Source organism: Scyliorhinus torazame, chromosome 12 (assembly GCF_047496885.1).
Source record: "Scyliorhinus torazame isolate Kashiwa2021f chromosome 12, sScyTor2.1, whole genome shotgun sequence".
Lineage (NCBI taxonomy): Eukaryota > Metazoa > Chordata > Chondrichthyes > Carcharhiniformes > Scyliorhinidae > Scyliorhinus > Scyliorhinus torazame.
In genome coordinates this window covers 140,505,924-140,533,164 of record NC_092718.1, presented here as the reverse complement: position 1 = coordinate 140,533,164, position 27,241 = coordinate 140,505,924, and positions in this window count along the sequence as shown.

Sequence of the window (27,241 nt, the reverse complement as noted above, 5' to 3'; positions counted from 1 at the left end):
GAATATACTGAGTGTGGTAAAGACAGGATCTGGAATATACTGAGAATGTGTTAAAGACAGGATCTGGAATATACTGCGAGTTTGGGAAAGACAGGATCTGGAATATACTGCGAGTTTGGGAAAGACAGGATCTGGAATATACTGAGAGTGTGGGAAAGACAGAATCTGGAATATACCGAGTGTGGTAAAGACAGGATCTGGAATATACTGAGAGTTTGGTAAAGACAGGACCTGGAATATACTGAGTGTGGTAAAGACAGGACCTGGAATATACTGAGAAGGTGGTAAAGTCGGGATCTGGAATATACTGAGTGTGGTAAAGTCGGGATCTGGAATATACTGAGAAGGTGGTAAAGTCGGGATCTGGAATATACTGAGAGGGTGGGAAAGTCAGGATCTGGAATATACTGAGAGGGTGGTAAAGTCAGGATCTGGAATATACTGAGAGGGTGGGAAAGTCAGGATCTGGAATATACTGAGAGGGTGGTAAAGTCAGGATCTGGAATATACTGCGAGTTTGGGAAAGACAGGATCTGGAATATACTGCGAGTTTGGGAAAGATAGGATCTGGAATATACTGAGAGTGTGGGAAAGTCAGAATCTGGAATATACTGAGTGTGGTAAAGACAGGATCTGGAATATACTGAGAGTTTGGTAAAGACAGGATCTGGAATATACTGAGAGTATGGTAAAGACAGGATCAGGAATATACTGCGAGTTTGGGAAAGGCAGGATCAGGAATATACTGAGTGTGGTAAAGACAGGGGGCGAAATTCTCCGTTATCGGCGGAAACTCCGCCGATCGGCGCAAAAAACGGCGCAAATCCCACTTGCGTCACGTCATAAAAATGGGCCGATAGTCTGCGGCCCGAAATGGGCTAGCAGCGACGTAACGGGATCCGCGCTTGCGCAGTGGTTCACGCCGTGCAGCGTCATACGCGCTGCACGGCGTGACGGCTCATAAGGCCGCGCAGCTCCCCCCCACCCGACCGGAACAGCCGACCGCAACACCCGACTTGATGGCTGGCCGTCGCTCAGCCCCGAGGTTCGAGTCACGCGATGTGGAGGCGCTCCTGGATGCGGTGGAGCAGAGGAGGGACGCCCTGTATCCCGGGCACGGCCGCAGAGTTGCCCCACGCCACAGCCGGCGTCTGTGGAGGGAGGTGGCAGAGGCCGTCACCGCTGTGGCCCTAACACCACGGACAGGCACCCAGTGCCACAAGAAGGTGAACGACCTCGTCAGAGCAGGCAGGGTGAGCGTCCCCCATATCCCCCATATCCCCTCTCCCCCAAATCCCCCCCTCCCCCATATCCCCCCCTCCCCATATCCCCCCTCCCCCATATCCCCCATATCCCCCCTCCCCCATATCCCCCCCTCCCCCATATCCCCCCCTCCCCCATATCCCCCCTCCCCCATATCCCCCCTCCCCCATATCCCCCCCTCCCCCATATCCCCCCTCCCCATATCCCCCATATTCCCCCCTCCCCCATATTCCCCCCTCCCCATATCCCCCCTCCCCCATATCCCCCCTCCCCCATATCCCCCATATTCCCCCCTCCCCCATATCCCCCCCTCCCCCATATCCCCCCTCCCCCATATCCCCCCCTCCCCCATATCCCCCATATCCCCCTCCCCCATATCCCCCCTCCCCCATATCCCCCCTCCCCATATCCCCCATATCCCCCCTCCCCCATATCCCCCCCTCCCCCATATCCCCCATATCCCCCCTCCCCCATATCCCCCATATTCCCCCCTCCCCCATATCCCCCCTCCCCCATATCCCCCCTCCCCCATATCCCCCCTCCCCCATATCCCCCATATTCCCCCCTCCCCCATATCCCCCCTCCCCCATATCCCCCCTCCCCCATATCCCCCCTCCCCCATATCCCCCCCTCCCCCATATCCCCCTCCCCCATATCCCCCCCTCCCCCATATCCCCCATATCCCCCCTCCCCCATATCCCCCATATTCCCCCCTCCCCCATATCCCCCCTCCCCCATATCCCCCTCCCCCATATCCCCCCTCCCCATATCCCCCATATTCCCCCCTCCCCCATATCCCCCCTCCCCCATATCCCCCCTCCCCCATATCCCCCATATCCCCCTCCCCCATATCCCCCCCTCCCCCATATCCCCCCTCCCCCATATCCCCCATATTCCCCCCTCCCCCATATCCCCATATCCCCCCTCCCCCATATCCCCCCTCCACCATATCCCCCATATTCCCCCCTCCCCCATATCCCCCATATCCCCCCTCCCCCATATCCCCCATATCCCCCCTCCCCCATATCCCCCATATCCCCCCTCACCCATATCCCCCATATCCCCCCTTCCCCATATCCCCCCTCCCCCATATCCCCCATATCCCCAAGTGAATCCAGCCCTAACCTTAACCTCTGCAATGCACGCGCAACCGATGGCGTGCATTCATATACCTGCCTAACACTGTTGCCTTTTACCCCTGCCACCACCCCCCCCCCCCCAGGAGAAGCGCGCACACAACAATAGGGAGCATGTGAGGACTGGAGGAGGGCCCGCTGATGAGAGGCCACTGACCGTACACGAGGAAAGGGCCCTGGAACTGGCTGGCGGACCTGAGGACCGGGAGGTTGCTGATGCAGAGGTCGGGGCCCCACGAGCAAGTGAGCCACCAACAGCCCGTCCCCATATCCCCCCTCCCCTATATCCCCCTCTCCCGTATCACCTGATCACTGCCTGATGTCTAACCATGCATGCTTCATTGTGTATCGCAGGACCAAACGTCCAGGCACCCATCCCCGCAGATGCAGACCGCCCGCAGGATGCCCCTCGGAGACCACGGGAGACGGAGAGACCCGCACCCTCCAGCATGCGACGCCCGCAGGATGCCCCTCCGAGACCACGGGAGACGGAGAGACCCGCACCCTCCAGCATGCGACGCCCGCAGGATGCCCCTCGGAGACCACGGGAGACGGAGAGACCCGCACCCTCCAGCATGCGACGCCCGCAGGATGCCCCTCGGAGACCACGGGAGACGGAGAGACCCGAACCCTCCAGCATGTGACGCCCGCAGGATGCCCCTCGGAGACCACGGGAGACGGAGAGACCCGAACCCTCCAGCATGCGACGCCCGCAGGATGCCCCTCGGAGACCACGGGAGACGGAGAGACCTGGAGCAACAGGGAGACGACACCCCCGTCACGTGCGGTAGCGACCACCCAGCGATGAGGGGGGCAGCCACAGGCCCCCGTCACATCCGAGCCAGGACACCACTACCCAGGACACCACTATCCAGGACACCCCTACCCGGGACACCACTACCCAGGACACCCCTACCCGGGACACCACTACCCGGGACAGCACTACCCGGGACACCCCTACCCGGGACAGCACTACCCGGGACAGCACTACCCAGGACACCCCTACCCGGGAAGACGAAATACCGGACAGTGACTCAAAGTGGATGGGTGGAGACGAACCCCCACCCCAAAGTGCCATGGACTCAGAGTGGGACGAAGAGCACGACACAACGCCACTGCTGTCACCAACACCCTCCACCATCGCAGAAACACTCACCACGGTTGGGCACTTTAGTGATGAGGCGTCTGGTACACTCACTGGTGCGCACAACACAGCCGTCCCGGTACAGCAGGTGGAGGTAGGAGCAGCAGAGGGACCGGGCGGTCGGAGGGCAGCCCAGGCCAAGCGAACATCTGCCGCCCAGATGGATCCCGGGTTCCTGCAGTTACCACACCCACACATAGATCCGATGCAACCACCGACACGGAGACGAGCGAATAGGGTGACGGGTGGCTTGCGGCGGCTGCGGTCGCAGGTGGAGGAGTCCACCCGCGTCCAGGAGCTGGGAGTGGTCCCGGTCATGCGTGCCACCCAGGCTGACACCGCACGGGTGGCGTCCGCGGTGGAGGCAATGGGTGCGACGGTGTCAGACATGGGGAACGGTTTGCGAGGCCTGGGGCCTTCCGTGCAGGCGGCGTCTGTGGCCCAGGAAATGGCTGCCCTCTCACAGGAGGCCATGAGCCAGTGCCAGCGCCAGATGGCAGAGGCGCTCAACGCCATAGCCCAGTCTCAGCAGGCCATGGCCCAGTCTCAGCAGGCCATAGCCCAGTCTCTGCAGGCCATGGCCCAGTCTCTGCAGGCCATGGCCCAGTCTCAGCAGGCCATCGCTGAGGGCATCGGCGCCAGTGGCCATGTGCGAGCTGGCGTCGCACTGTCGCAGACAGGGTTCGACAACCCCCTGGGCTCCATGGCTGCAAACCTGCAGACCCCTGTCGATACCAGCACGGGCCTCCAGGACTGGCAGCGCCAGATGTCGGGGGCGCGTCGGATGGCCAGTCCGTTCGCATCCCCCACCCATGTAGAGGCCTGGGGGCCATCGGGCACCCCGAGGGAGGAGGAGGTGGTGTGGTCCGTCCCTGCTCCCTCTGTAGGGGAGGTCCCGGTACACCGCGACACCTCGGACTCCCCCCCTTCCGTCCCAGGTGCATCGGGTGGGCAACGGGCAGGACAGGCTGGCAGCTCGCCATCCCAGTCGCCCGGGCCGCAGCCTGGCCCATCTAGGCCAGGACGCCCCAGGAAACGGCCGCCAAAGGGATCCAGTGTCAGAGGGCAGGAATCACAGGAGTCCACCTCCAGTTCTGCTGTACCGTCTGGGGAACCACGTAGACGTAGTCAAAGGGCCCGTAAGGCCAAACAATTAGACACTGAGTAAGTTGGCACGGGTGCAGGGCACAGATGAGTTTTAGGCGCTAGGGCACGTGCATGAACTCCTTTGGTTATTAAAGTCAATGTTACACCTACCGAAGCTGCCTTTGTGCTCTGTCCAAAGTGTGCGGGGGTGTCATGTACGTTGAGCGCAAGTGTGTGTGTGAGGGGTGGTCTTACCTCAGCCCCAGGTGAGTCTGCCCCCTTCCCCCTGGGCCGCCATCAACATCCCCCGGGCAGAGGACGGGACCGTGCGCTGCAGTGTCACAGCCGCATGCAGGGATGGTCCGGGTGGATGGTGGTACTGTGGCCATGGGTCAGACATAGTCCAACGATGTAGAGCCAGGAGCTCATCGGAGGCGGGTTGTCATCATTCTCCATGGCCTGCGATAGACACGCGTCCACCCGCAACTGGGTGAGCCCGGCCCGTTGTGCCGCCGGTGGATCGGCAATTGGGAGTGGGGGGGTGGTGTGCATGCGGGTGGGGTGTGTGGGGTTGGGGAGGGGGGTGAGGGTGCTGGGTGGGTGGATGGGTGGGGGGTGTGGGTGGTCGGCTGTTGTCATGGTGTGCGGTCTGTGGCCATACTACCCGATTCCCACGCCCATCTAGTCAGTGAAGCGGGCGTCTATCAGTCTGTCCCGTGCCCGCTGGGCCAGCCGGTAACGGTGGACAGCCACCCGTCTGTGTCTACCCCGTCTGCCCTGACCATTGCCCCCATCCCCCTCATCTGGGGAGGACTGGGCCTCTTCCTGCTGCTCCTCCACTCCGCCCTCCTCTGCCTGCGGCACATCGCCCCTCTGCTGGGCTATGTTGTGCAGGACGCAGCACACCACAATGATGCGGCCGACCCTATCTGACCGATACTGGAGGGCGCCCCCAGAGAGGTCCAGGCACCTGAAACGCATCTTCAGCACGCCAAAGCACCTCTCGATCACTCCCCTTGTCGCTACATGGGCATCATTGTAGCGGTTCTCCGCCTCATTGCGTGGCCTCCGTATAGGCGTCATCAGCCACGATCGCAATGGGTAGCCCCTGTCGCCCAGCAACCAGCCCCTCAGCCGGGGATGGCGTCCCTCGTACATGCCGGGGATGGATGACCGCGACAACACGAATGAGTCGTGTACACTGCCTGGGTAACGGGCGCAGACGTGCAGGATCATCATGCGGTGGTCGCAGACCACCTGTACGTTCATCGAATAGGTCCCCTTCCTATTAGTGAACACGGCCCTGTTATCTGCAGGTGGCCGCACGGCGACGTGCATCCCATCGATCGTGCCCTGGACCATGGGGAACCCGGCAATGGCAGAGAAGCCCACGGCCCGGGCATCTTGGCTGGCCCGGTCCACGGGGAAGCGGATGTAGCGGTGCGCCATGGCATAAAGGGCATCTGTCACTGCCCGGATGCACCGATGCACCGATGTCTGCGATATGCCGGACAGGTCCCCACTCGGTGCCTGGAATGACCCCGTTGCATAAAAGTTCAGGGCCACCGTAACCTTGACGGACACGGGGAGAGGGTGTCCCCCGCCAGTGCCACGCGGTGACAGGTGTGCCAGCAGGTGGCAGATGTGTGCCACGGTTTCCCGGCTCATCCGGAGTCTCCTCCTGCATTCCCGGTCCGTGAGGTCCTGGTATGACTGCCGGGGCCGGTACACACGGGGCGCCCTCGGGTGCCTCCGTTGCCGTGGGGCCGCGACGTCCTCCTCCCCCTCCTCGTCCTGTCGGTCAGGTGTCCCTCCAGCCTGGGCGGCTGCCGCCTGCCCCTCTGCGGCAGCCTGCGCCGCCTCTCTGGCACGCTCCTCCTCCTCCTCCTCCTCCTCCTCCTCCTCATCCAGGGCAACATAGACATGAGCGGCTGCCACCACGGCGGCCAACATCGCTGGATGATCTGAAAACATGACGACCTGGTGGGGGGGAGGGGAACGACGACATGTCATCATTGCCCATATCCCCTCCTCCCCCCAGCCAGGTGGCATGGACCGCATGGGTCCAACTGTTGGAGGCTGGCACCTGGCCAGGTGGACCAACTCATTTGCCCTCCCATCACCCACCCCGGCACGGACCCCCCCCCCCCCAACCTCCACCCCGGCACGGACCCCCTCCCCAACCTCCACCACGGCACGGACCCCCTCCCCAACCCCCAACCTCCACCCCAGCACGGACCCCCCCCCCCCAACCTCCACCCCGGCACGGACCCCCTCCACAACCCCCAACCTCCACCCCGGCACGGACCCCCTCCCCAACCTCCACCCCGGCACGGACCCCCTCCCCAACCCCCAACCTCCACCCCAGCACGGACCCCCCCCCCCAACCTCCACCCCGGCACGGACACCCTCCACAACCCCCAACCTCCACCCCGGCACGGACCCCCTCCCCAACCTCCACCCCGGCACGGACCCCCCCCCCAACCTCCACCCCGGCACGGACCCCCTCCCCAACCCCCAACCTCCACCCCGGCACGGACCCCCTCCCCAACCCCCAACCTCCACCCCAGCACGGACCCCCCCCAACCTCCACCCCGGCACGGAACCCCTCCCCAACCCCCAACCTCAACCCCAGCACGGACCCCCCCCCCCCAACCTCCACCCCGGCACGGACCCCCTCCACAACCCCCAACCTCCACCCCGGCACGGACCCCATCCCCAACCTCCACCCCGGCACGGACCCCCTCCCCAACCTCCACCCCGGCACGGACCCCCCCCCAACCTCCACCCCGGCACGGACCCCCTCCCCAACCCCCAACCTCCACCCCAGCACGGACCCCGCCCCCCCAACCTCCACCCCGGCACGGACCCCCTCCACAACCCCCAACCTCCACCCCGGCACGGACCCCCTCCCGGCACTCCCCCGGAGCCCAGCCTACTCTAACCACCCCCCCCCCCCCCGCCGCACACACACACAAGCCGAGACACACCTCTCCTCAGGCAATCAGTCTGCGGCCACGCCATTTCCTGCCCAGAGCCAACCCCCCAGGCCGTCACTCACCTCCTCGCTGGTCGGCGTGAGCCTGGAGCACCGGGTCACGCCGATGAAAAGGAGGTTTGATTGACGTCGACGTGAACGGTCATCACGTCGACGGGACTTCGGCCCATCCGGAAGGGAGAATATCGGCAGGCCGAAAATCGGCTGCCTTGCGCAGACCCGTGACATTCTCCGCGGCAGCGGCGCCATTAACGCCCCGCCGACTTTTCTCCCTTCGGAGACTTCGGCGGGGGCGGGGGCGGGATTCACGGCGGCCAACGGCCATTCTCCGACCCGGCGGGGGGTCGGAGAATGACGCCCAGGATCTGGAATATACTGAGAGGGTGGGGAAGTCAGGATCTGGAATATACTGAGAGTGTGGGAAAGTCAGGATCTGGAATATACTGAGAGTGTGGCAAAGGCAGGACCTGGAATATACTGAGAGTTTGTCAAAGTCCGGACCTGGAATATACTGAGAGGGTGGAAAAGGCTAGACCTGGAATATACTGAGAGTATGGAAAAGGCCGTATCTGGAATATACTGTGAATTTGGGAAATACAGCACCTTGAATATACTGAGAGTGTGGGAAAGACAGGATCAGGAAGATACTGAGAGTTTGGTGAAGACAGGACCTGGAATATACTGAGTGTGGTAAAGACAGGATCTGGAATATACTGAGAATGTGTTAAAGACAGGATCTGGAATATACTGCGAGTTTGGTAAAGACAGGATCTGGAATATACTGCGAGTTTGGGAAAGACAGGATCTGGAATATACTGAGAGTGTGGGAAAGACAGAATCTGGAATATACCGAGTGTGGTAAAGACAGGATCTGGAATATACTGAGAGTTTGGTAAAGACAGGACCTGGAATATACTGAGTGTGATAAAGACAGGACCTGGAATATACTGAGAAGGTGGTAAAGTCGGGATCTGGAATATACTGAGTGTGGTAAAGTCGGGATCTGGAATATACTGAGAAGGTGGTAAAGTCGGGATCTGGAATATACTGAGAGGGTGGGAAAGTCAGGATCTGGAATATACTGAGAGGGTGGTAAAGTCAGGATCTGGAATATACTGAGAGGGTGGGAAAGTCAGGATCTGGAATATACTGAGAGGGTGGTAAAGTCAGGATCTGGAATATACTGCGAGTTTGGGAAAGACAGGATCTGGAATATACTGCGAGTTTGGGAAAGACAGGATCTGGAATATACTGAGAGTGTGGGAAAGTCAGAATCTGGAATATACTGAGTGTGGTAAAGACAGGATCTGGAATATACTGAGAGTTTGGTAAAGACAGGATCTGGAATATACTGAGAGTATGGTAAAGACAGGATCAGGAATATACTGCGAGTTTGGGAAAGGCAGGATCAGGAATATACTGAGTGTGGTAAAGACAGGATCTGGAATATACTGAGAGGGTGGGGAAGTCAGGATCTGGAAGATACTGAGAGTGTGGGAAAGTCGGGATCTGGAATATACTGAGTGTGGTAAAGTCGGGATCTGGAATATACTGAGAAGGTGGTAAAGTCGGGATCTGGAATATACTGAGAGGGTGGGAAAGTCAGTATCTGGAATATACTGAGAGGGTGGTAAAGTCAGGATCTGGAATATACTGAGAGGGTGGGAAAGACAGGATCTGGAATATACTGAGTGTGGTAAAGTCAGGATCTGGAATATACTGAGAAGGTGGTAAAGTCAGGATCTGGAATATACTGAGAAGGTAGTAAAATCAGGATCTGGAATATACTGAGAAGGTGGTAAAGTCAGGATCTGGAATATACTGAGAGGGTGGGAAAGACAGGATCTGGAATATACTGAGTGTGGTAAAGTCAGGATCTGGAATATACTGAGAAGGTGGTAAAGTCAGGATCTGGAATATACTGAGAGGGTGGGAAAGACAGGATCTGGAATATACTGAGTGTGGTAAAGTCAGGATCTGGAATATACTGAGAAGGTAGTAAAGTCAGGATCTGGAATATACTGAGAAGGTGGTAAAGTCAGGATCTGGAATATACTGAGAAGGTAGTAAAATCAGGATCTGGAATATACTGAGAAGGTGGTAAAGTCAGGATCTGGAATATACTGAGTGTGGTAAAGTCAGGATCTGGAATATACTGAGAAGGTGGTAAAGTCAGGATCTGGAATATACTGAGTGTGGTAAAGTCAGGATCTGGTATATACTGCGAGTTTGGGAAAGTCAGGATCTGGAATATACTGAGTGTGGTAAAGTCAGGATCTGGAATATACTGGGAGGGTGGTAAAGGCAGGATCTGGAATATACTGAGAGGGTGGTAAAGTCAGGATCTGGAATATACTGAGTGTGGTAAAGTCAGGATCTGGAATATACTGAGATGGTGGTAAAGGCAGGATCTGGAATATACTGAGAGTGTGGTAAAGTCAGGATCTGGAATATACTGAGAGAGTGGGAAAGTCAGGATCTGGAATATACTGAGAGGGTGGTAAAGGCAGGATCTGGAATATACTGAGAGGGTGGGAAAGTCAGGATCTGGAATATACTGAGTGTGGTAAAGTCAGGATCTGGAATATACTGAGAGGGTGGTAAAGGCAGGATCTGGAATATACTGAGAGGGTGGGAAAGTCAGGATCTGGAATATACTGAGTGTGGTAAAGTCAGGATCTGGAATATACTGAGAAGGTAGTAAAGTCAGGTTCTGGACTATACTGAGTGTGGTAAAGTCAGGATCTGGAATATACTGAGTGTATGGTAGAGGCAGGATCTGGAATATATTGAGAGTTTGGTAAAGTCAGGATCTGGAATATACTGAGTGTGGTAAAGACAGGATCTGGAATATACTGAGAAGGTAGTAAAGTCAGGATCTGGACTATACTGAGTGTGGTAAAGTCAGGATCTGGAATATACTGAGTGTATGGTAGAGGCAGGATCTGGAATATATTGAGAGTTTGGTAAAGTCAGGATCTGGAATATACTGAGAGTTTGGTAAAGTCAGGATCTGGAATATACTGAGAGTTTGGTAAAGTCAGGATCTGGAATATACTGTGCAGCCATCTGGGATGGCCATTTACAACCAGGAACAGAGAAGGTCGTAAAGCATAGCGGGTAAAATGGACAATGCGAGATTCAGGCAGACTCAGAGCTGAAAATGTATATTTGCGAGTGAGGAATCCAGACGGTATCGAAACCCCGACCGATTAGCATTTGATGGCCCATCTCCACCAGACAAAGGACTGGTACTTGAGCGACCGGTACAGTCCCAGACATTTCGGTGCCACTCCCTGCTCTAGGGAAGCGTAAACAACAGGGTCAGTGACCGCTTGGGACACGCCCAGCCATCCAGGCACTCGCCCATTTATTGGTTCGATTCGAACGGAGTGATCAGGGATCACCCAATTAGTTGGGTCCAAACTGAAGGACCGCCCAAAAAAAGCGCGAAAACCCCCAAGCATGAGAAGAGAGTCCACCATGTGTTCGGCCTCTTTTGGACCTGGCGCTCCGGCAACGTCCATCTCCAATCGCAGCACCAGCAGAAGAAAGTCCAAGTTCAACGCCCGCTACCAGACGGATGAGCCTAGCTGAGCAGCAGTTACTTCTACAGACTCGATAGATCCAGAATCGAACAATGGCCACTGTTCCTCTGACCTAAGCCAGGTGCCTGAAGTTAAGTAGAGGTTGTCTTAGTTGATAGGTGTAGTTTAACTAGTAGTGTTTATGTTGTATGACTAATTGTGTGTAAATAAAGTACCCTTGACCTTGAACTAACTAACTGGTGTTTGGCTCTTTGATCGATAGCCGGTTGAACTTTGTTGTGGTATCATTTGACTCTGAGCATTAGAATATTAATATCCAAAGGAAGGAGGGCAACCTCACTGACTGCCATATTTACAGCAGATCCACGGAAAAGGCAACAACTGAAAGTGTGGCAAAAGGAAGTCCTGGAATATAATTAGTGTCATAAAGGCAGGACCAGAATGTACTAAGATTGTGGGAAAGGCAGGATCTGGATTATAATAAGAGTTCGTTCAAGTCATAACCTTGGTACTGAATTTACCAAAGGCAGGAACTGGAACATATTGAGATTGTGGTAAAGGCAGGATCTGGAATATGATGTCTTGAGTTTTGGGAAGGCAGAGTCTAGAACATTCTTAGTGTGTGGTAAAGACACAATCTGGAATATACCTAGAGTGTGATAAAGGCGGAACTGCAATATAATGCATATGATAAATGCAGGACCTGGAATACAGAGTGTGGTAAAGGCAGAGTCTGGAATACGTTGAGTGTGTGGTAAAGGCATGCTCTGGAATATACTGAGTGTGTGGGAAAGGCAGGATCTGGAATATACTGAGAGGGTGGGAAGGGCAGGTTCTGGAATATACTGAGAGTTTGGTAAAGGCAGTTTCTTTGATATATTGAATGTTGTTAAGGCAGCAACTGAAATATACAGAGAGTGGTCAAGGCTGGATCTGGAATACAGTGAGTGTAGTAAAAGCAGGATCTTGAATTGACTGAGTGTCAAAGAGGCAACATCTGAAATACACAAAGGGCGTGATTCTCTGGCCTTGTTGGGATCTTGTTCGAGTGAAACAAGGCTGGTGAATAGTGGGAGAGGCAGAAAGCGGGAACTGTGCCAGGCGCCAAACAGTTTGTGATGCCTTTTGTGGGGAACCAAGGAGGTGAGTAGTCATCTTTGCTCACATGCATGAGCCGGGTGGAGCTTGCCGCCACAGTGCTCTGTGGGAGACCCTCACCTGGGAGGACCCTCCGCAGGGGTGGGCCGCCATGGGAGGGTAGGGGAAGAGGCACTGGGGGGACAACCGCTCATGGCACCACCATGCCAACCCCTGGATCATGTGTATCCATTCCAGGTGCAACTTGTCCCTGTCCGCCTGCCCCACTGAGCACCCATAACCTCCACCGACTGCCAAGGCCTCTGGCCATGCAGCTGAAGCTTATTGCAAAAAGGGATTTGGCTATTGTGTTTAAGTCAGAACCTCACACAACCCAAGTGGATTCCCGTGGATGGGCAGGCCATGTAGCATGTGATGTTGTGTTCTGTGACCTCGATTTTGCAATGATTTATACAGAACTGCTGGTGACTTAACTAGAATGATGATTTATTGATGTACACGTGGTAAGGTAATAATTAGAATGCTATACAGACTAAGTTACTAATTGAGTTACATGGACTCTCCTGAAACTACCCCAATGTTAGACTGTCCTGGTGTATGCCTTGCAACCTTCTGGCGAGAGCCAGATGTCATAACTGATGTCTGACACCATCTGCTGATTGGAGGTCGCATTGCTGAGTGTGTACAATCTTGTTCATAGGCATATCACCACATGTGGGAGTCATTGTCTAGCACTGTGCTTGAACATTGCAGAAGGCAACACCACACAGGCAGCAGCCAACATCTGAACACCCAGGGGATGGGACACAGCTCCGGGGAATGCCCACGGCTGGAGGGTGGGTGAGTGCCACGGGAAGTGGACCAGCACCTGGTCCAGTTGATGTTGTGAGCGGCTGTCTCAGGTACAGCGTCTGGGGTCTGGTGAGGGGGGCCCGCTATGGCTGGGTGTGCATGGGCAAGGCATTCCGGGTTGGGGGGGTAGTATCAGTGAGGGATTGACGGGTCCTGGGATGGGAGCAACCGCTGTTTGTCAGTCTAACGTCCTCTCCCAATGCCTTACAGATATTGAATGCTATGGCAGGGATATTGGACCCAGAACGTGCCCTAGTGGTGCTGCTGTTAGCCCGGGTGGCCAGATGCCAGAGACGACGGCAGCAGCAGTGTCAGCAGATGCTCAAGGTGGCGGACCATGTGCGAATCCCACCCCACACCTTGAGTACCTGGTCACCTATCAGGCTAGTGTGGTGAACGTATTGTTGCTACCATTCACCACTGTATTGCATTATATTGTATTGTAATGTATTATGTTGATGCCTTTGTGGGCTCCGCCGATGGCTCCGCCCCCTCAGGGGAGGTATATAGATCTGCAGCCTGTAGACGGCACTCAGTACAGAGCAATTGCAGGCAGGCACAGACCTAGCTTATTAAAACCACTGTTCACTTCTACTCGTCATCTCTTGTGAATTGATGGTCACATCAATTTAATAATCTACGCTACCGCAATGGAAGCCGCCCTCAAACCTGATCGACTGGAACTCGACCCACAGGCATCTGAAGCCAAAGGAATTCATCTCGGGATTACTCCCTGTGCCACGTGTCAGTGAGGCTAGAAATAGGAAGATAGAGCAGCTAAACACGTGGCTGAACAGCTGGTGTAGGAGGGAGGTTTTCCGTTATCTGGACCACTGGGACCTCTTCCGGGGCAGGTGTGACCTATATAAGAAGGACGGGTTGCATCTAAACTGGAGAGGCATAAATATCCTGGCCGTGTGGTTTGCTAGTGTCACACGGGAGGGTTTAAACTAGTATGGCAGGGAGGTGGACACGTGAGCAATAGGTCAGAAGGTGAGAGCATTGAGGGAGAACTAGGGAATAGGGACTGTATGGCTCTGAGGCAGAGCAGACAGGGAGAATTGCTGAGCATAGCGGGTCTGGTGGCCTGAAGTGCATATGTTTTAATGCAAGAAGTATTACGGGTAAGGCAGATGAACTGAGAGCTTGGATTAGTCCTTGGAACTATGATGTTTTTGCCATTACAGAGACCTGGTTGAGGGAAGGGCAGGATGGGCAGCTAAACGTTCCAGGATTTAGATGTTTCAGGCGGGATAGAGGGGGATGTAAAAGGGGTGGCGGAGTTGCGCTACTGGTTAGGGAGAATATCACAGCTGTACTACGGGAGGACACCTCAGAGGGCAGTGAGGCTATATGGGTAGAGATCAGGAATAAGAAGGGTGCAGTCACAATGTTGGGGGTTTACTTCAGGCCTCCCAACAGCCAGCGGGAGATAGAGGAGCAGATAGGTAGACAGATTTTGGAGAAGAGTAAAAACAACAGGGTTGTGGTGATGGGAGACTTCAACTTCCCCAATATTGACTGGGACTCACTTAGTGCCAGGGACTTAGACGGGGCAGAGTTGTAAGGAGCATCCAGGAGGGCTTCTTAAAACAATATGTAGACAGCCCAACTAGGGAAGAGGCTGTACTGGACCTGGTATTGGGGAATCAGCCCGACCAGGTGGTAGAAGTTTCAGTAGGGGAGCATTTTGGGAACAGTGACCACAATTCAGTAAGTTTTAAAGTGCTGGTGGACAAGGATAAGAGTGGTCCTAGGATGAATGTGCTAAATCGGGGGAAGGCTAATTATAACAATATTAGGTGGGAACTGAAGAACCTAGATTGGGGGCGGATGTTTGAGGGTAAATGAACATCTGACATGTGGGAGGCTTTCAAGTGTCAGTTGAAAGGAATTCAGGACCGGCATGTCTTGTGAGGAAGAAGGATAAATCCAGCAATTTTCGGGAACCTTCGATAACGAGAGATATTGTAGGCCTCGTCAAAAAGAAAAAGGAGGCATTTGTCAGGGCTAAAAGGCTGGGAAGAGATGAAGCCTATGTGGAATATAAGGAAAGTAGGAAGGAACTTAAGCAAGGAGTCAGGAGGGCTAGAAGGGGTCTCGAAAAGTCATTGGCAAATAGGGTTAAGGAAAATCCCAAGGCTTTTTACACGTACATAAAAAGCAAGAGGGTAGCCAGGGAAAGGGTTGGCCCACTGAAGGATAGGCAAGGGAATCTATGTGTGGAGCCAGAGGAAATGGGCGAGGTACTAAATGAATACTTTGCATCAGTATTCACCAAACAGAAGGAATTGGTAGATATTGAGTCTGGAGAAGGGTGTGTAGATAGACTGGGTCACATTGAGATCCAAAAAGACGAGGTGTTGGGCGTCTTGAAAAATATTAAGGTAGATAAGTCCCCAGGGCCTGATGCGATCTACCCCAGAATACTGAAGGACGCCAGAGAGGAATTTGCTGAGGCCTTGACAGAAATCTTTGGATCCTCACTGTCTTCAGGTGATGTCCTGGAGGACTGGAGAATAGCCAATGTTGTTCCTCTGTTTAAGAAGGGTAGCAAGGATAATCCAGGGAACTACAGGCCGCTGAGCCTTACGTCAGTGGTAGGGAAATTACTGGAGAGAATTCTTCGAGACAGGATCTACTCCCATTTGGAAACAAATGGACGTATTAATGAGAGGCAGCATGGTTTTGTGAAGGGGAGGTCGTGTCTCACTAACTTGATAGAGTTTTTCGAGGAGCTCACAAAGATGATTGATGCAGGTAGGGCAGTGGATGTTGTCTATATGGACTTCAGTAAGGCTTTTGACAAGGTCCCTCATGGTAGACTAGTACAAAAGGTGAAGTCACACGGGATCAGGGGTGAGCTGGCAAACTGGATACAGAACTGGCTAGGCCATAGAAGGCAGAGAGTAGCAATGGAAGGATGCTTTTCTAATTGAAGGGCTGTGACTAGTGGTGTTCCACATGGATCAGTGCTGGGACCTTTGCTGTTTGTAGTATATATAAATGATATATTGGAGGAAAATGTAACTGGTCTGATTAGTAAGTTTGCAGACAACACAAAGGTTGGTGGAATTGCGGATAGTGATGAGGACTGTCAGAGGATACAACAGGATTTAGATTGTTTGGAGACTTGGGCGGAGAGATGGCAGATGGAGTTTAATCCGGACAAATGTGAGGTAATGCATTTTGGGAGGTCTAATGCAGGTAGGGAATATACAGTGAATGGTAGAACCCTCAAGAGTATTGAAAGTCAGAGAGATCTAGGTGTACAGGTCCACAGGTCACTGAAAGGGGCAACACAGGCGGAGAAGGTAGTCAAGAAGGCATACGGCAAGCTTGCCTTCATTGGCCGGGGCATTGAGTATAAGAATTGGCAAGTCATGTTGCAGCTGTATAGAAACTTAGTTAGGCCACACTTGGAGTATAGTGTTCAATTCTGGTCTCCACACTACCAGAAGGATGTGGAGGCTTTAGAGAGGGTGCAGAAGAGATTTACCAGAATGTTGCCTGGTCTGGAGGGCATTAGCTATGAGGAGCGGTTGAATAAACTCGGTTTATTCTCACTGCAATGACGGAGGTTGAGGGGCGACCTGATAGAGGTCTACAAAATTATGAGGGGCATAGACAGAGTGGATAGTCAGAGGCTTTTCTCCAGGGTAGAGGGGTCAATGACTAGGGGGCATAGGTTTAAGATGCGAGGGGCAAGGTTTAGAGTAGATGTACGAGGCAAGTTTTTTATGCAGAGGGTAGTGGGTGCCTGGAACACGCTACCGGAGGAGGTGGTGGAAGCAGGGACGATAGTGACATTTAAGGGGCATCTTGACAAATACATGAATAGGATGGGAATAGAGGGATACGGACCCAGGACGTGTAGAAGATCGTAGTTTAGTCGGGCAGCATGGTCGGCACGGGCTTGGAGGGCCGAAGGGCCGCTGGCTCCGCTGCTTTGAAGCCTACCTCACCGCCTCCTCCTCACCCGCCGTCACCGAGGCACAGAAGCTGAGCCTCCTCCACGCCCGGGTGAGCCACAGAATCTCGGTCCTAATCGAAGACACGACCATGTACGCAGACGCGGTGGCGATCCTGAAAAGACACTACGTGAGGCCAATGAACGAAGTGTTCGCGTGGCATCTCCTCGCCACACAACGTCAATGCCCCGGGGAACCGCTGGAGGAATATCTACGCGACCTGAGGGTACTCGCTCAAAACTGCAATTACAAGGACGTCACGGCCGCACAGCACATGTAACTCGCCATACGGGACACCTGTATGGCTGGAGTCCTGTCCAACTATGTCAGACAGCTTCTGCTCGAAAAGGGCGCCCTCGACCTAGAAGAGACGGTAAAACTATCCACCTCATTAGAGGTAGCCTTCCAGAATCTGAATGCTTTCCCCTCCGACCACGTGACTTACTTGTGGGTGCCGGAGGCGCAACCATCGCCGACCCGAGGGTGTCCCAGGCCTGTGCCGCGTGGCTGGCCGCCCAACCCGGGGGTCCGCTTGCTATTTCTGCAGTCAGAACCAGCAACCCAGGCAGCGTTGCCCAGCTCGGAACGCGAACTGCAGCGACTGTGGCAAGAAAGGACACTTTGCCAAAGTCTGCTTGGCCCGACCCAAAGTTGCAAAATCGCAGGCCCGACTCACAGACTCACAGGCCCGCAGACCCCGCAGCATGGCTGCGTGCCTGCCGGTACCGCCCCCCTCTGATGCGTCATCAGCCTTGTGCTACCCGTGGGGGCTGCCATCTTTAACCCTACCCGACACGTGCGACTCATGGGGGCCGCCATCTTCAACGCCGCCCGACACGTGCGACCGACGGGGGCCGCCATCTTGGGACCACCCCACTATCACCGACCACGCCGGCTACCCGCAGCTTGGCACTGTCACCCTCGACCAGTCATGGCCCAAGCACCTCAAGAACTCCTTGATGACCGTCCAGGTCAATGGGCATGAAACGCCCTGTCTGTTTGACTCTGGGAGCATGGAGAGCTTCATAAATCCAGACACGGTAAGGCGATGTTCCCTCCAGATTTCCCCTGCATCCCAAACAATCTCCCTCGCTTCCGGATCACATTCAGTGCAGATCCGGGGGTACTGTGTCGCGAACCTCGCAATACAGGGTGCCGAGTACTCAGATTTTAAGCTCTATGTCCTCCCCCATCTCTGCGCTCCTCTCTTGTTAGGACTGGATTTCCAGTGCAAGCTCTGAAGCCTGACCCTGAAGTTCGGCGGACCCCTACCCCCTCTCACCGGATGTTATCTCGCGACCCTTAAAGTCGCCCCTCCCTCGCTCTTCGCGAACCTCACCTCCGACTGTAAACCCGTCGCCACCAGGAGCAGGCGGTACAGTGCCCAGGACAGGACTTTTATCAAGTCGGAGGTCCAGCGGCTCTTGAGGGAGGGGATCATCGAGGCCAGTAATAGACCCTGGAGAGCCCAAGTGGTGGTCATCAGGACCGGGGAAAGGAACCGGATGGTCGTGGACTACAGCCAGACCATAAATTGTTACACGCAACTCGATGCGTATCCCCTTCCCTGCATAGCGGACGTGGTTAATCAGATTGCACACTACCGGGTTTTCTCCACGGTAGACATGAAGTCTGCATACCACCAACTCCCGATCCGCCCGGAAGACCGCCACTACACTGCCTTTGAGGCAGACGGCCGCCTCTTCCACTTCCTCAGGGTCCCCTTCGGCGTCACCAATGGGGTCTCGGTATTCCAAAGAACGATGGACCGAATGGTTGATGAGTACTGGCTGCGGGCCACGTTCCCGTACTTGGATAACGTCACCATCTGCGGCCATGATCAGCAGGACCACGACGCTAACCTTCAGAAGTTCCTCCAAACCGCCCAAACCCTCAATCTCACCTACAACAAGGAGAAATGCGTTTTCCGTATAACCCGACTAGCCATCCTCGGCTATGTCGTGGAAAACGGAGTCCCAGGGCCCAACCCCGACTGCATGCGCCCCCTCCTGCAACTCCCTCTTCCCCACTGCCCCAAGGCCCTGAAGAAATGCCTGGGGTTCTTTTCATATTATGCCCAGTGGGTCCCCAACAATGCGGACAAAGCCCACCCACTTATTAAAGCCACCATCTTTCCCCTGTCGACTGAGGTCCGCCTGGCCTTCAGCCGCATCAAGGCAGACAATACCAAGGCCTCGATGCACGCGGTGGACGAGTCCAGCCCCTTCCAGGTGGAGAGCGACGTGTCGGATGTCGCCCTGGCCGCTACCCTTTGTTGCTCTGTTTACTTGCTATAAATATGGCAGTTAATAAGGTCGCCTTTCTTAATGCTACTTATGAGTATGCTTTCAGAGTCGCCAGGTATCTCTCGATACCGCCACAAGGTTCAACCCGAATACCGATCAAAGAGCCAATACACCAGTTAGTTAGTTCAAAGTCAATACTACTTTATTTACACACAGTATGATTTACTCATGCACAATAACACTACAGGCTAAACTATGTCTATCACTGACACCTATACTTAACTTCGGGTGCCCACTTAGGTCAGAGGAACAATGGCCGTTGTTCGGATCTGGGCCTGTTGGGTTTGAAGAGGTAACAGGAGTACAGCTAAGGTTGTATGTCTGGTAGCGAGCGTTGACCTTGAACTTACTTGTTTCTGGTGGTGCTGGTGGAAGGATCTCTCCGCTTGAGAGCCAAATCCAAGAGACTGAACCTTTCACAGGGGTTCCTTCTTATACTTGGAGGAGCTTCACGCGCTTTTAGGCAGGCCTTAAACTTGGTCCCAATTAATTGGGCCGCTTCTTGATCATTGTCATTGATCTAAACCAATAAAGGGGAGGGTGCCTTGATGGCTGGGCGTGTCCTAAGTGGCCGTTGGCCTTGCTTTGTTTGTGTCTTCTGGTTGGGGTAGTGGCGCCGGAATGTCTGAGACAGTATCAGCTACCTTTGTTCCTCAGAGATGGGCCATCAATATGTAAATCGGCCCAGACTTTCGGTTCCGTCTGCAGACTGCCTTCCAAATATACATTCAGGCTCTGTGTCTGCTTGTTGCTTTGTATTGTCCATTTTTCCCTATAAGCTCTGCGTGTGTCCATTTTGTATACTGAAAGTGGCCATCCCAGATGGCTACACTCCCTCCTTGTAATCCTCAACGTGAAGCGTGAATGATCATATTACTGAATCTTCTCTGTTCTCTGCCTAAGTCAAGCACCCGCAATCAAGGACAGGCTCTATTCTACTCCGTCCTATGGATTGGAACCTTTACCTAAATTGCTTTATGTACATCACATTATTATAAAATCCTAAGGGGCGCTATGACATTCAAGCATGCATTACATTTCTTTATCATTTAAAACACGGGAACCTCTAACTATCCTTCTATAAACTATCCTTAGTCAATCAAAAGAATTTACAAACAGTATAAACTATGTAATAGCAGCATTACATTTCTCTGTATCTTGGCGGTCAAGTACAGAATTTCACATCTTTCTTTTATTAGAACAAACAAAAAAAATTAGTCGATGCGCTTTATTTACTTAGAGAGAGTGGGGGGTTTGCAGGAGTCTGAAAATAGGGGGTCTGAGTGTATATACCGGAGTGCGGGAGGCTTTCCTTCGCCATTTCTCAGTGTCTGGATGACACTGCAGAGTATTGCTATGACTAACAGTGCTTCTACGATGTATAGAGCATAGAACAGTACAGCACAGAACAGGCCCTTCAGCCCCTCGATGTTGTGCCGAGCCTTGTCCGAACCAAGATCAAGCTATCCCACTCCCTGTCACTCTGGTGTGCTCCATGTGCCTATCCAATAACCACTTGAAAGTTCCTAAAGTGTCCGACTCCACTATCACAGCAGGCAGTCCATTCCACACCCTAACCACTCTGAGTAAAGAACCTACCTCGGACATCCCTCCGATATCTCCCACCCTGAACCTTTCTAGTTATGCCCCCTTGTAACAGCTACATCCACCCGAGGAAATAGTCTCTGAACGTCCACTCTATCTATCCCCCTCATCATCTTATAAACCTCTATTAAGTCGCCTCTCATCCTCCGCTCCAAAGAGAAAAGCCCTAGCTCACTCAAACATTCCTCATAAGACCTATCCTCCAAACCAGGCAGCATCCTGGTAAATCTCCTTTGCACCCTTTCCAATGCTTCCACATCCTTCTATTGTGAGGTGACCACAACTGCACAAAATACTCCAAATGTGGTCTCACCAGGGTCATGTACAGTTGCAGCTCAACCCCACTGCTCTTAAACTCAAGCCGCCTGTTAATAAACGTGAACACACTATAGGCCTTCTTCACGGCTCTATCCACTTGAGTGGCAACCTTCAGAGATCTGTGGACATGAACCCCAAGATCTCTCTGTTCCTCCACATTCCTCAGAACCCTGCCGTTGACCCTGTAATCCGCATTCAAATTTTTTCTACCAGAATGAATCACCTCGCACTTATCAGGGTTAAACTCCATCTGCCATTTTTCGGCCCAGCTCTGCATCCTATCAATGTCTCTTTGCAGCCTACAACAGCCCTCCACCTCATCCACTACTCCACCAATCTTGGTGTCATCAGCAAATTTACTGACCCACCCTTCAGCCCCCTCCTCCAAGTCATTGATAAAAATCACAAATAGCAGAGGACCCAGCACTGATCCCTGTGGTACACCGCTAGTAACTGGTCTCCAGTCTGAACATTTTCCATCCACCACCACCCTCTGTCTTCTATGTGATAGCCAGTTACTTATCGACAGGGAGTACCATTTTATAAAGTTGTCACACCAGGTTGGTGTATCAGTGGCTGTCTCTGGGTGTGGTGTGTGGCAGGAATGGGAAACATTCATGGCCTGTGGGGTAGGGGTCAGGGGGGTCGCGTCCACGCGCAACTGTAGTGATCCCACGAAGATCCAAATGTAAATCATGATGCCTGCTTCATGTTCTCTTTTTCCTTCTTGGTCTTCCTTTGTCTTCTCTTGTTCTGGATTTCCTGTGGACACAAGCATAATATCTGTTATTACCTTGTTTAAGATCTCGTATGTCTGTCTCTCTGTCCTTTTATTATCAATGCCTACTAGAATTGTCACCACATGTGACTCTCTCATTTATTTATTTTTTTAAACCAAATATTTTTGGGGACAAGACATCCGAAAACAAAATACTGTCACAGTGTGAACAGTCTCACAGCCTGTGTGGTCGATGTGCTGAGTGGGCGGACAATTTCTCCGTCCAGCAGCAAAGCGTTTCATCCAAGTGTTTGAGGATGTAATTAGCATGTGGGGAACGACCTAACCATGCCGGAGAACAAACAAAACATGTGGCAAAGAGCATTCTTTAAACCACAGACTTAAAGAACAGTAAAAGAGTTTTTAACCAAAAGCTTGGAATCCCCGGGTAGGACGGTGACCAGTGCTGTAAGTGCACTACCCGAGCATAACTGACCAGATGGGGGTCCTCAGGTGGGTGGGGATCAGTGCTGTTACACCACTGCCTGGGTGACCGGACAAGAACGGAAAGAATTTGTGTTCATCATGGATACTGCCTCTTATGATTGCCGTCGAATCAGAAGAGTAGTTCTGACTGGGTGTCTGTCGACAAACTTGTTCCTCTAACTACCATTTGGCATCAAAAGAGTAGTTATGACTGCATCAAAATTTTGCGTGGGGCCATGAATAAATTTTATCAGAGGGTCGTACACAAACAAATATTCAACATATAAAATTAACAAACTAAAATAACAAAATCGGGCACGCTCCATCAGAAAGAAGGACACCGTAAATCTCCATTGTTTCCTTTTTTCCATCATCTGGACACCTCATTGCTCTATAGTGAAAAGAGTCGCAAAGGGGCTCGTCTGGTGGGAGTCAGACTCTGAGTCATCATCTTCTCCCGATTGCCACAATCGTGACTGGAGTAGCTGTGCCAAGGCTGCTTGGGGCGATGTGGGGTCCATCTCATTGTTACGGATGAGTCTGTAGGAATTATCGCGGTGCCAATGTTTAGTGTCTAGGTTGGAGGTGGTAAGGGGCAATCTATCGTCATTGGGCGGTGGGTCCAGTTCAGGGGTTTTTATATAAGTGGTCTCAAATGAGTCAAACAAATCCTGTTCGGAATCGCTGGGAGTGGGGCCTGGTGCAGAATTGAAATCGTGTGACGGTTCCATGGGATCTAATGTCTCAGTGCTGTCACTGTCGCTGTTGATGCTGGTCGAATGAAGGGAGAGGCGGAGTCGTGCCTCTGAGGGTGGAGTCGAAGTGATGTCCAAGGATGGGCTGGACTGGTTGGGGGAGGGTAGGAATAGGTCTTCCATGAGTGGGGCATGTTCATCTGCTGCTGCGAGTGAGATGTGGTGTGAGTGGTTGCTCTGTGTGCCATGAGCCTTAAGCTGGTTTATGTGAAACCATCCTGACTTGCCGTTAGGATAAGTGATCTTATAAACGGAGGGGCTGACTTTATCTGAAATGGAGTAGGGTCCTGCGAATTTGGGGGAAAGAAATGAACTGGGGTTGCACAGGGAGAGCATGACCTGCTGCCCTACTGAAAGGTCCGTGGCGTGTACTGTTTTGTCAAAACATACTTTACTTTGCTTCTTTCGTGTACCAAGCCTAACAGCTGCGGCGAGTGGGCTGCTTTAATGTTATTGAGAATCCGCTGTACTGCTTTCTCATGGGTGAGGGCAGTGACTGTGGGGTTGGCCAAATCAAGCCCTAACAAGTATTCTGTTCCCTTCATGGGTCGTCCGGTCATGAGAGTGTGGGTGTTGTATCCTGTCGAAGTGGATACCGTGTTCCTTATGAACATGAGTGCAAAGGGGAGAACTGTGTCCCATGTGGTATTGTGCTGTTGCACCATTTTCCTGAGGGTTGCCCTAAAGGTTCTATTCATTCGCTCTACGATTCTGCTTGATTGGGGGTGATAGGCAAGATGGAATTTTTGTCGGATGCCGAAAATTGTGAGGACATTTTTCATGACGCGTCCTGTGAAATGTGAGCCTTGGTCTGACTCTATACTACGGGGAAGTCCCCATCTTGTGAAGATCTGCTGAGTTAGGATCTTGGCTGTCGTTTTAGTCGTGTTAGTTCTAGATGGAAAAGCTTCCACCCATTTCGTGAAGGTGTCGATTAGCACCAACACATACTTAAAACCATTCTTGCAGGGCGGTAGGGGACCTATGTAATCAATCTGTAAATTCGTCCAGGGGCCATTAACAGGGCGGGTGTGACTGAGCTGACCTTTCCTCGCATACCTGTCTGGATTGTGCTGGGCGCAAATTAAACAATTTTCAATGTAATGCGTTACATTGGATTTCAAATCGGGCCACCAGCAGAGAGGTCTGAGGTGGCAAGGGTTGCATCTATCCCTTGGTGTCCATAGTTGTCATGGAATTGGCAAATAATTTGGTTTCTGTCTTGGGCGAGGACCACATAAATACCATCCTTTAAAATTATGCCGTTGTGTGACATTAAAGTGTTTCTGTACTTATCGTAGGGGGCTGGGAAGTTACCTTTTGAAACCTCCCTGAGCTTTTCGTCCTCCTTTTGGGCTTGAGCTAAATCTTGGATATTGGTCTGTGAGACCTGGACCGCGTGTACTGGGGCACTCTTGGGGGGATTCCAAAAGTGACCATGTCTGGAACCTGCCTTTGCTCGGGCGTCTGCCTTAACTTTACCAGGGGGGGTAGAACGATGGTGGCTATGAACTTTAATGAGACCGTATTTACGATCTTTAGCTGTCCTGAGGAAATGCTGGAGTAATGGGGCTGAGGGTAGGAGTTTTCCATCCGCGGAAACAAAACCTCTAGATTCCCACAGGGGTAGGAATTCCGTTAAACTATTGCAGACATATATTGCTGTCGGAGTATATGTCGGCTGGGGTTGGGAATGAGTCAGGGTGCTCTACAATATATACTACGGCTGCTAATTCTGCTGCCTGCGAACCTAGATGTCCAGGCAATTTCAATGATATCTCCTCTAACGCATCCTCTACATAAATGCCACAACCGGTGATTCGTTTATCGGTTAAAACTGTGGAGGAGCCATCTACATAAATCTTAAGAGGTGCGTCTGTGGGCTGGCGTCTCTGGGGTGTAGTATCTGGTTTTGGGGGAGATGATTTGGGTACAAAGGGCCCTGTATTGTGCCTGGTGGTAATGATCTCACACTCATGTGGGATGCCTGCGTACTGTAAATTATCTGTGAGAAATGTGTGTGTCTTAGTTCTTTTAACCGTAATCTCCCGTCCTTGTAAGAGTAGGGTCCATCGTGTGGCGCGAATTTGGCTGGCTGTGCCGTCCTTTAGTCTACCGTCTAGTAGAAGTTGGGTTGGGGTGTGCTCTGTTAAAATGGTGACGGGGTTGAGTCCTGTTATGTACGCAAAGTACTGAACAGCCCAAAAAACTGCGAGCAAGTGCCTTTCGCAGGCAGAAAATCCTTGCTCTACTGGATCGAGAACTCATCTGGATCGAGAACTCGTGAAGCGTATGTTACGGGGCCTAAACGATCGTGTCTTTAACATAAGAACATAAGAACTAGAAGCAGGAATAGGCCATCTGGCCCCTCGAGCCTGCTCCACCATTCAATGAGATCATGGCTGATCTTTTGTGGACTCAGCTCCACTTTCCGGCCCGAACACCATAACCCTTAATCCCTTTATTCTTCAAATAACTATCTATCTTTATCTTAAAAACATTTAATGAAGGAGCCTCAACTGCTTCACTGGGCAAGGAATTCCGTAGATTCACAACCCTTTGGGTGAAGAAGTTCCTCCTAAACTTAGTCCTAAATCTACTTTCCCTTATTTTGAGGCTATGTCCCCTAGTTTCGCTTTCACCCGCCAGTGGAAACAACCTGCCCGCATCTATCCTATAACAAACAAGAAAGAACAAAGAAATGTACAGCACAGGAACAGGCCCTTCGGCCCTCCAAGCCCTTGCCGACCATGCTGCCCGACTAAACTACGATCTTCTACACTTCCTGGGTCCGTATCCCTCTATTCCCATCCTATTCATGTATTTGTCAAGATGCCCCTTAAATGTCACTATCGTCCCTGCTTCCACCACCTCCTCCGGTAGCGAGTTCCAGGCACCCACTACCCTCTGTGTAAAAAACTTGCCTCGTACATCTACTCTAAACCTTGCCCTTCTCACCTTAAACCTATGCCCCCTAGTAATTGACCCCTCTACCCCGGGGAAAAGCCTCTGACTATCCACTCTGTCTATGCCCCTCATAATTTTGTATACCTCTATCAGGTTGCCCTGCAACCTCCTTCGTTCCAGTGAGGACAAACCGAGTTTATTCAACCGCTCCTCATAGCTAATGCCCTCCATACCAGGCAACATTCTGGTAAATCTCTTCTGCACCCTCTCTAAAGCCTCCACATCCTTCTGGTAGTGTGGCGACCAGAATTGAACACTATACTCCAAGTGTGGCCTAACTAAGGTACGGGATCCCATGCCCCGATATTACCGCGGCCACAGTCATTAAGGCCCTGCCCAGCATCTTCACCCTGTTCGGTTTCCCCACTTACGTCACAGTGACCGGGGCTCCTCGTTCATGAGTGACGAGCTGCGTTAGTACCTGCTCGGTAAGAACATTGCCTCGAGCAGGTCTACCAGCTACAACCTCCGGCGAAACGGACAGGTGGAGAGGGAGAACGCAACGGTATTGAAGGCCGTTCTTCTGGCCCTATGGTCTAGAAATCTCCCGGTTTCCCGCTGGCAGGAGGTCCTCCCCGACGCACTCCACTCTATTCAGTCGCTCCTCTGTACAGCCACGAACGAGACCCCTCACGACCGTCTATTTGTCTTCCCCAGAAAATCCACCTCCGGGGTCTCACTTCCATCCTGGCTGACGACACCGGGGCCTGTCCTACTCTGGAAGCACGTGAGGAGCCATAGGTCCGACCCCCTGGTCGAGAGGGTCCAGCTCCTACATGCCAACCCTCAGTATGCCTACGTGGCGCACTGCGACGGCTGACAAGATGCAGTCTCCCTCCGGGATCTGGCACCCGCCGGTTCCCCAGCGACCATCACATACGCCCCCCCCCCCCCTCTGCACCGAACACCGCCCCCGCCCCACATCGCCTACACACCCCTGCTCCCCCCATCGTCGACCCACCATGATGAAGCTCCAGGCGACACGCTTCC